At 47.4% G+C, this 10,666-nt stretch overlaps 1 long non-coding RNA gene across 1 annotated transcript in view; it reads right to left on the reverse strand.

Moving 5' to 3' along the window:
- The window catches only part of LOC111548627, a 44,477-nt gene that overhangs the window by 32,913 nt on the left and 898 nt on the right, over window positions 1-10,666 (reverse strand). The gene's annotated exons all lie outside the window — the stretch shown is intronic.

The following is a 10,666-nucleotide window of genomic DNA, read 5'->3' on the forward strand; positions in this document are numbered from 1 at the left end:
ACAAAAGAAACAAAAGCCACAAGATAAGAATGTTTGCTTTTCTACCTTTGGACTTGGGCTCTGTGTGTTGTTCCTGAAACCAAAGCATCTTGGGTCCATTAAGAAAGAAGTCTACGAGGATAAGCCAAAACACTGGGGATGGCAGAGTAGAAAAATAGAAATAACCTGGATCCTTAAGACACTGGCAAGCTGGTGAATTAATCAACCCTGGAATGGCCATTCACCCAGGCTTCTTCTTATGTGAGATAACAAACCACCTAATTGTTCCATTTGTGATGAATTAGGGTTTCTATTACTTGCAGCCCAATGCTTTCCAAATGACTCAACTGGTAGTTTGCTCCATGTTCTTTGAGAAGAGCAGAGAAAGGGTTTCTGACTACCACAACCCCTTTCTTAGTGACTCAGTCAGCTTTCTAAGTAGATTCTTAGCTTATACCCACCACTCTGATTTGTAATTACCTCTTTCCCACTTCTCTTATTCATGATTCCACTAATCTTGAACCCCACATGTTAGAGAGAGTCTGCTGAATTCCAGCATAACAAATTCTTGCATTTACCCTCCTCCCCTCATTGGCCATCTGCCTATTCTTATGGTTGTAAGCAGGAGAAAGATGTTGAAAACCATGAGTCCTGACAGTGCTTAGTCAGGAATGGCAAATATTTTCTTGGGTTTCCATATGTGAGTAATTGAAAAGAAAAAGGGGAAAAAGGCTCATTTTTACTAACATTAATTAATTCACACAAGGTCACATTTTACATCATTTTAATTAACTTTCATTGAATTCACGTTCAAAATGGGAGGCAAAAAAAATGTTCATTAATAGAAGTCATGAGGACCCTAGGAATAACAGAAAATTGGAATTTTTTTCCTTCTCCTCAGATGCATGGTGGGGTTTGTGAATTCCTGACTTTTCTCCCACATATCCCCTTCACGGATGATAAGAAGAAATAGACTTGAAGGCATTAACTCTTTCTGGAAGCCTTTCCCAATACTTCTCACCCCTGCCTATCTTCCTCAGTCACTGGTTAGGTCCCCCATCCCTGTTAACACCCTGAAAACTTCCATCTCACAGCCACTACATTATCTTGAAATTAACTATTTACTTTTTCATTTCCCCCACAATACTGTGAGCTCCCTGCGGGGAAGACCTTGTGCTATTTATTTATCTTCTAGCATGATACCTAGCATATATTAGGTGCTTGAGTTTATTGAATGAATGAAAGCCAAGGAGAAACTTTTCCTTGGTTTCATTTTAATTTCACTAAGGATAATTATGTTTATGTTGCTGTATTACATTGTATAAAATGGAAATTAAAAGGGGAATTTCCTTTGATAATAGCACCAAAGAGCTGCATATGGCAGGGTAGGTGACTGAACACAGCTGGTAGCTGGGCCACTGTCTGAAATGTGGACTTAGGATTTGAGGTTAGTCCTTGTGCCTCACACCTAGGATAACAGAGGAGTCTTAAAGTATGCCTGGTAGCGCATCTACACTCTTTTGGGTGGCTTCCAGAGATACTTTTGTTCCATGTTTTGGCTTTTACAACTGTCCCTAAATTAAACAAAGGCATTTTTCTTAGATGAGCTAACAATGAACCTCTAGATACTTGCTCATCTAACGTGTAAATCCCCCGCCACTCATTTGTTATCTATCAGAAATCCCCTGTCAGATGAAATTTCATCCCACTAGTGCTTGTTGAGGACATTGATGTGAGCACATTGATATGAAACAAGCCCGATTGTGGAACTGTAAATCCTTTTTTGGTTGACCCATTTATCTCTTTCCTCATTGTCCACCAGTCACTTAATTCACTGTCCTCCTTGTTCCAACACACCATACGGAATGACCTTTCCCACCCCCATTTGCCACACCAGCATGAAATAAACTGGAGGAAAAAGCAGTAGTCTTCTCATCTTTGGAGAGGAAGCTTTGTATTCAGGAACATTTGAGGCTGATTTTCCCCATGCTTAGATTTACCTCACTGTCGAAATTTGTAAGTGTGTATACAGTGACCTGCTTCTAAGAAAATCCAATATTTAGATTTCTAAATGTAGACCCAAATGTTATTCATACCACAAAATGTTCCCCAATTTCAAAGGAATTGTCCTCCTAGAACTCTTACAAATCAACAAGAAAAAGACTGATATCCAAACAGAAAAATGCACAAAATATTTGGATAAGCATTTTCTTTACAAGGTTAGAGGATCTAACCTTTAAATGGCCAATAAACACAGAATATGCTACCTTTCATTATTCATCAGGAAAATGCAAGTTAAAGCCATAATCTAATACCAATAGACCCCATCATAATAGTTAAAACCAAAAATAATAAGTGTTGTCAAGAATGTGGAGCAACTGGAACTCCTACACACTGCTGTGGAGTTGCCAAATTGCTACAACTGCTGTAGACACCGATTTGACAATTTCTGTACAACTGAGTATGCATATAACCTTGACTCAAAGACTCCACTCTTAGGTATATGCCTAACAGAAATGCACATATACATTCACTGAAACACATGTACTAGGATATACATAGCAGCACTATTTGTTATAGGACAAAACTGGTAGTTACATGAATGCTAATTAATAGTAGGATGGATATCAAGAAATGGTGATATATTCACACAATGGAATATTTTACAGCAATGAACACAAATTCACAACTACATACAACAACATGAATGAAATTTACAAACACAAAGTTAAGCCAAAGAAGATAGACACAAAAGAGTATAAACTGTATGAATCCTTTTAAACAAGTAAAACCTGGCAAAATTCATCTATGTTCTTAGAAGCCATAATGGTGATTATCCTGAGGGAATAAATGACTGGAGGAAATGTAGAAGTTTAGATTATGTTCTATTTCTTGATCTAAACTGGTTACACAGGTATGTTCAGTTGGTGCACTTTTGGGCACGTGCATTATAGATCAACAAAAAGCATTTTTCAAAAAACATATGTAATTCAATTTACAAAATGCTCATGCCATGTGGAACTTTCTAGAAACATATTTGCTGTCCAGAGTGAAATGTAGTACCTATGTTCAGATGGATTGGGTATTGTCCCTCCCACTATTTTCACTAGTTTATTAATTCTGGAAGGACACAGTTCAGCGTTAGGGAACAATTTGTATACGCATGACATTGGATCCTGCATTTTGGAGTGTTATTTCTAACTGCTCCATGACCACACACTCAAATTGAGAACCAGAGGACAGGGAACATTTTACATTTTCCTACATCTCCAAGCCACCCCTTTCTCAATGCCTAACTGATCAAAGGATTCTTCAAAGGAACACAGCGCTGGGCTGGAGAGAAGGATTGCTTACTCCTCTAACTAGTCATGGAGAAAGTTCTAAGGCAGGTTCCCTGTCCCTTATAAAGAGAGCATTTACTCCATCCTGGGAGCTCACGGGAAGCATCTCAGTTCACCCGCACACACTCTGTAACCTAGGCCCATTTTACCGAGGAGAAAATTGGGAGGCATTCCCCAAAGGGCCACATCCCTGGGAAGTGATGAGTCGGCACCAGGAGCCAGCCAGCCTCCACTGGCACACATACTGCCCAGCATTTCCTGGAGAAGCCCTCCCCTGCGATTTTAGTGTTCATAAGTGGCTGCCTTTCTTCTGTAAGTAACCACCTGGGCTGCGGCTGTCCTTGGCCAGCCACCAATGGGTAGCTCTGATGCCCCCTCCTCCATCTTTGAGCCTGAGACAATCTATCGGGACTCACTTGCTGGTGGTGCTGGCTCTCCCTAGATCCCGGCGGAGCTCAAGACAGCCTCACCGGACTCTGAATCCGCCTGCTCTTTCTCTGCCAGGAAAGAAGGGAGGCCCCTGGAGCTTTCTGGCTTTTCTGTGCCAGGTGGAGCCCAGAAGCTGCCCTGATCAGCATCTGTGAGGATCTGCTCAGGGCATGCAGGCCCTGCAGACACTCTCGGGGCTGCCCTGGTTAAAGACCATGGCTGGCCTCCTGAATTTCCCCCAGGCAGCCTGATTGCAGGCTCCACATCACAGCCCAGCTGGTCACAGCTCTCCATCTATTGATCACACCCGCTTAGCACTGCAGACATAATGCTGCTCAGTCATATTCTGGGGAAGGCACAGTGCTACCCGCGGATGTGATTACAGCTCAGCTTGGTGAAATGAGCGGCTGGCCTCAAGCTCAGTTCAGCAGCCTTGTTTCTTCCAGGCCTGCTCAGCCCCACACCCAGGGGTAGCAAGCTTGTCCTGTACCCAGTGCTCTGCTGTTGTCATGGAAATCAGTAAGGACAGCCTCACAGGTGGTGTCTAAACTGGCATGTCATAGGTGAGGGTGGGAAGAACATGAGTCACTGTGCCCAGGGTCCCCAGTCCCCAGGCCCCAATGTGTAGCCAACCTCCAGTGACAAATTTCTGTACTCTCTGCTTCCCTGGGTCTGGGGAAGAGAAACTGCCGCATGATCTCAGCAAGAGTCACAGAGTTTCAACTTGGCTAGAACCTTCCAGGTCATCTGGTTGGTTGGTGTACATGTATCAACGAGGAAACAAGCCCAGAGAAGTTAAGTGACTTGTCCAAGGTCACACAGCTGTGTAAGTAGAAGTATGAAGGGAATTCAGGCTTCCTAATTCAACAACCCCACACACACATGACATTTCAGGTTTCTGTGAAGCCAAGGAATCCCTCTAAGCCGTGGATGGAGGACTACAAGAGTGTCTGCTGATCTGTTTCCACAGGGAAGGCTGGAGAGATCTGGGAAAGGACCCTTCAAGGATGATGAATTCTAAAGGACAGAACACCCTTGGTGCTGGCAGAAGGTCACTTGCAGAAAAGTAGAGCAGAAACTCACCTTACCTGGGCAGCAATAGCAGGGAGGCGAGGGGACACTTTTCTAGCAGTGTCTTGAAGAGCTGCGCTCGTCGGTGGCTGACTACCATGGGGTATCAGGACACCCAATGTCCTTCCAGGGGAGGGATAGAAATTGCTGGCTTCTCCCAGCATCTCTGACAGCAGCAGTGGCGTTCAGCTCACCTTCCTGCTTTGCTCAACGTATCACTGGAACCTGAGAAAATCTGTCATCTCTCCTGGAAGCTTGGCATGTGGAGCAACTGAGAAGGTGACAGTAGGTGTCACATCTGCAAGGAGCCACCGTGCAGCCTCTGTGGATGCTTGCAGTACTCAGAGTGGTCACAGCAGGGTCACACGCTGGCTCATGTTCTTCTGGAGCTGGCATCCCATGTAGTTTCCTCCTGTCTTCCCATCAGCCCCAAGCAGGGCCCAGGTACCTGCTCCCCTCAACTTTACTCTATTTTCTAGTCCCTTCACTGGGAAGATTCTCTTCAGGACAGAGCACAGGTTTCTCTTCAGCCACAGTGTCCGGCTAGTCCTAAAGCACATGGCACTTTGCGTCTGTGGAGGCAGGTCGGGTGCGGGGAAGGGTGTCGTATGAGGCTGGAGCAGAAAACAAAGGGACTCCGGGGAACGCATGTGATTGAATGTCCTCAGGCTCAGCAAGTCTCCATTTGCTCTTCAGTGCTGTCCTTGCCTTTCTGCATCTCCCAGTAAAGCCCAGGCCCTTACCTGGCTTCACCTGCCCTCATCTGACTTGATCTGCCCTTACCTGCCTCACCTGCCCTCATTCAATCTCACCTGACCTCACCTGCCTCACCCAGTCTCATCTGTCCTCAATTGCCCTCACCTGCCCTCACCTAGTCTCAAATGCCTTCACCTGCCCTCATTCAGGCTCACCTGACCTCACCTGCCTCACCTGCCCTCACCCAGTCTCATCTGTCCTCAATTGCCCTCACCTGCCCTCACCTAGTCTCAACTGCCCTCACCTGCCCTCACCTGCCTCACCTAGTCTCACCTAGTCTTACCTGCCTCACTTGCCCAGGGAGCTCCCAATCAATATCCAATCCCCCAGGTAGGACCCTGCATTATGCCCCCATTTTCCCTCCTCGTCCTCCCCGCCTCATCCTCATTCTCCAGGCATGTGCCCACTCTTGTGGACTTGCAAGGTAACTGGCTGGGTACACGGACCAGTACTCAATACCACGTACAGGTGAGAGCAGTGGCCGGTGACTCTGACAGCATGCCCATTCCCAGCACCTTCCAGAAGTGTCCATCCATCAGTGTTGCAACTCCTGGCCAGGCTCCTTGCCTCTGTGGACCCATTTCCATATGAGAGCTCTAGATCGTTTTCAACAAGAAAATCCATGCCCCACCCCACCCCAAAGACAGTGCTATGACTTTTAGAAGAAAAAACTCTATTTGTGAGAGAGTCGAGGCTCTGAAGCCAGAATAGATCTGAGCCCTGGCTTTGCCTGCCCTTCACTGCCTGTCCTCTAACCCTTGGTTTTCTCATCTGTGTTATGGGGGTGAACACGATGTCAACCTCACGGTTTGTGTGAAGGACTAAGTGAAATCATACCTAGGAAGCAGTGGCCCTGAGCTAACCCAATAAATGGAACCAAATGTTTGCTTCTCATCAAACCTGCGAGCAGGTGGGGCATGTTCTACATCAAAGGGATAAGATGTGCAAATGGAAGCCCAAGGAGTGGCCTGTCTGGAGGCAGAGGGAGCTCAGGCCATACCAAGAAAGGAACGAGGACGCCTCCAGTCCCACCTCCTCAGCGTCCCCGTTTCTATTCTGTCAGCCTCGGTTCTTCTTTGGTAGGTTTGGAAGATGCAGAGAGGGAGGAGTTATCTTTGTGGCTCACATAGACCTGGCTGCATGCACAAAGCCCAAAATAAAATCATTCCTCAGAGTTTGCCCTAGCCGTCATTTTCTAGGTGAAGAAGTTAGGCCCAGTGACACGCCTGGGGTCACACAGGTGCATAACCGCCTGTTCCCTCCATGCCCGCCTCTGTGCCTGAGGTGCTGTTTTTTGATTCAGAGACCAGTGCTCTAGGTTGTTCTTGGTTCACTCTTTTGCAGAATCCTGGAATCAGGGGAGCTTCAGGACCTTGTAGTCCAAGGCCCCTCTGGGGACAAGAAGCCCCTCTGGAGCCCCACCTGACCCAAGCTTCTCCTGCCTTCTCCCGAGTCGATGGCTTCGCCTGGTCAAGCCTTGTCCCTATTTTCCACAGCTCTGGTTATCCAGCGACTGTCCTTTTCCTCAAGCCTAAAAGGGTCTCTCTCTGTCAATTTCACCCAGTAGCATTGAGGCTTAGAAGAGGCTCCAGAGAGGGCTATGGTCAGAGCAGGTGGGACCAGGGTTTAGCTCATCTTGGATGCATGCAGCCCAGCAAGGGAATATCCAGACTTTGGGTACTACGTGTCCAAGAAGTTCCTACTGCAGCATAGCAAAGCCAATCTTCCCAAGTGGCCCCAGTGGCTCAGAGTCACAGCCAACCAATCCCCCTCCCCCTGACAACCGTATCAGCTGTGCTGCCTTCTCGCCCAAACTCTAGCTCTAGCGTTTCCAAGGCAGGACAGAGCGTGCTAGCCTCCGGCTGGAGTCCATGTCACAGGTATCTGATTGCATCTCTATTAAATCCAGCCTGGAGTATTCATCCTGTGTGCCAGCCCTGGAGGGGAGGACGGCAGCAAATCCCAAGAGGATTTTCCTTACCAGAGCTCACAGGAGAATAGACATTCAAGGCTGCTCAAGGAGCAGGTGGCTGCTGTTGTTTTTTGTTTTGTTTTGTTTTGTTTTGTTTTGTTTTGTTTTGTTTTGAGACAGAGCCTTGTTCTGTTGTCCAGGCTGGAGTACAATGGCGTGATCGCAGCTCACTGCAACCTCTGCCTCCTGGGTTCAAGTGATTCTCCTGCCTCAGTCTCCTGAGTAGCTGGGATCACAGGCGCCCACAACTAACCCTGGCTAATTTTTGTATTTTAGTAGAGACAGGGTTTCACCATGTTGGCCAGGCTGATCTCGAACTCCTGACCTCAAGTGATCCACTGCCTCAGCCTCCCAAAGGCTAGGATTACAGGTGTGAGCCACTGCACCTGGCTGCCTGCTGTTGTTTGACAATATTGGGTATTCTTAGGGATCCAACTCTACTTTTTAGGAAACAAACACAAATATTTATTTTTCACAACAGCCAACAATTATTTCTTTTATAAGTTCACATTCACAACCATTTTCCCACTCTAAAATTGGCACAAATTTGAAAAGCATAATATATAAAGCTGGTGAGGATATCGTAAGATAAACACTCTCATTCACTGATGCTGTGAATTTAAATGAAAACAAGCTTTTTTTAAAAGCAATGGCAAAATGCATTCAGAGTTTAAAGCGTCTATTCCATTTGGCTCAATTCTATACATGCACAGAAACAAAGCAAAACAAAGGTGGGGGGGGAATGCAACCCCCGCCCCCACCCAAATCAAAGAACAAACAGGAGCCTTTTCAGGCCTCCAGTGAAGCAAGGCATGTGTCTCGGCTCTGAGAAATCCCCACCCGTAAGACCTGGGAAGGTCACAGCCTTCACACTGGCTCAAGGGGTTCTCCCCAGTAGGAACCCAGGCTGCTCCTCCCAGGACTGTGCCTCACAGGTAGGGAGCGCTCATAAGTCTCAGCGGTTATTATCACTACAGGGGTCCCTAACATCTCAGTGAACCTCCAATGTAGGGGAAACTGAGAAACTGGGAATGTGGCCCCAAAGCCTGTGAGAGACCACATGCGGGCCCAGAGCCTCCCCACCACCTCAGAAGGCCAGGAAGCCCACAGGCCGAGAGGGACTTCATCCAGGGCCCATCCAGTGGACCCCAAGTCGTCCTGTCACTCAGCAACCATACCCCGGCCCCAGGTGGCAGAGGAGGGCGGCCCTCAGGCGGAACAGTCTCCCCAGGCCACCAAGGCTCCTCAGCGCTTAGGCCCCTTGCACGATCCCAGAGTCACTTCACCCCCAAGCACTCCGTGGCCCCACGTCCTCTGTCCTCAGCCTTCTCTGCTGGGCTCATTTCAGGTAGGTTTTGGTTTTTTTTTTTTTTCTTCCCTTCTCATTTTCTTGCTCCCTCTGAGAGGCTAATGTTCTAACAAAGATGTGCTGCTGGAACGACGCATTAATTTCAATAGTCACTTAAAAGCAATTGCCTGGGAAATATCTCATTTTCCCATTAAACGCCGGAGAGGAGAAGCCTCGGGTAACTCCTCTCTCCCGCTCCCTGGCCCCTCCTCCTCTGTCCTCCACCCCTCCCCTCTTCCAAAAACTCATTACAACCTGGACACTATTTCCAGTCCCTGTTCTAAAATGCTGCCCTGGGCAGATAGATGAGCCCACTTGGCCTCTGGCCAGCACATGCCCCTCAGGTAACTTACTCTGTGGAAATCAAGCTGGGACAGACAGGGTGTCTTTTTGGTAGCACAGACAGGTGGTTCAGCTCAGTTCTCTGGGCTGGAGACAGGGGCAGGCAGGAGGGGCAGGTGGGCCCCCGAGGTCTCCTTTTGATGATGGGATGCAGCCTGCGGAAGGGATGTATTTCCAGATCTCCCTGGCCTTGCAGGACATCCCACAGATGCCCCTCTCAGGGGAAGCTGTGATCAAGGGCTAGAGCCTGGCACACACGTCATTGTTGACTTGAAAAAGTTGATTGAGCAAGAGAAGGGGTCTCAGTCCTCCCCCAGGCACCCCTGTGTCTCCCTGGGGTGCCCAGGCCCTGATCACCCCCAACCGAGGCAGGCTTTTCTCTTGCACTCTGTTACCTTGACGAGCTGTCATCTGACCTCCCTCCAAAAAAAATTCATGATAACCTTCTCCCAGGGCTAGCTAATAATTATTATTATATTTTAATAATTAATATAATTAATATATCATTATATATTAACATAATTACATATTAATGTATACTGATATAATGATTTTTATTAAAAATAAGAACTGTTTGAAAGCCCTTTGACATGAGACAGACATCCCTAGCTCTGTTTCATCAGTACCTGTCAGTCTCTGTAGGCATAGGTACCATTATCACCACCACAGTCCCCAGTCTACAGAGGAAGAGCTGAGGCCCAGAGAGGCTCCATAATGTCCCCTAAAGCCACACAATCTTGGCCCAAGATTTACTCGGCCCAGGGGTCTGGACGCTTGATCTCACATGGTCTGTCCATGTAGCTTGCAACACTCAGGAATTCTCTCCAGTAAGGGAGCTGCGAACCCTGGCAGTGAGGCAGTGAGAACCCTGGCAAGGAGCTCTCTGTGACCAGGGGACCCACCCTGCAACCTCCCCATCATTCCGCAGCTGCCAGCACCTGTGCCCACTTCTAAGCTTAACCCCAGATGATAAAAGAGACCAGGAGCCAACAACTTTATGTACGTTACTTATGAGGCTCAGAACAAACTCACAAAAAAATCTTATTCCCACTTCACAAAGAAGAAGTTGAGGATGGCAGAGGTTAACTCAAATGACAAAGTCACGCAGCTTTTAAGGCCCCTGCTCCTGGCACCAGACTCAGCAGCTTTGATGTTTTCATTACCTTCCTCCCTGTTTTTATTGAGGGCTTCTGAGGTGCCCTCCCTCTCCATCTCCTCCCTTCTCCATCTCCCCCATTCTCCATCTCCTCCCTTCTCCATCTTCTCCCTTCTCCTTCTCCTCCATTCTCCTTCTTCTCCCCCCCTCCTCCCTCCTCCTCCTCCCTCCTCCTCCTCTTCATTCCTCCACTACTACTACTTCTTCTTCTTCTCTTCATTCTTTTTCTTCTTCTTCTTCTTCTTCTTCTTCTTCTTCTTCTTCTTCTTCTT

This window comes from Piliocolobus tephrosceles, chromosome 5 (assembly GCF_002776525.5).
Source record: "Piliocolobus tephrosceles isolate RC106 chromosome 5, ASM277652v3, whole genome shotgun sequence".
In the NCBI taxonomy this organism is placed as follows: Eukaryota; Metazoa; Chordata; class Mammalia; order Primates; family Cercopithecidae; genus Piliocolobus; species Piliocolobus tephrosceles.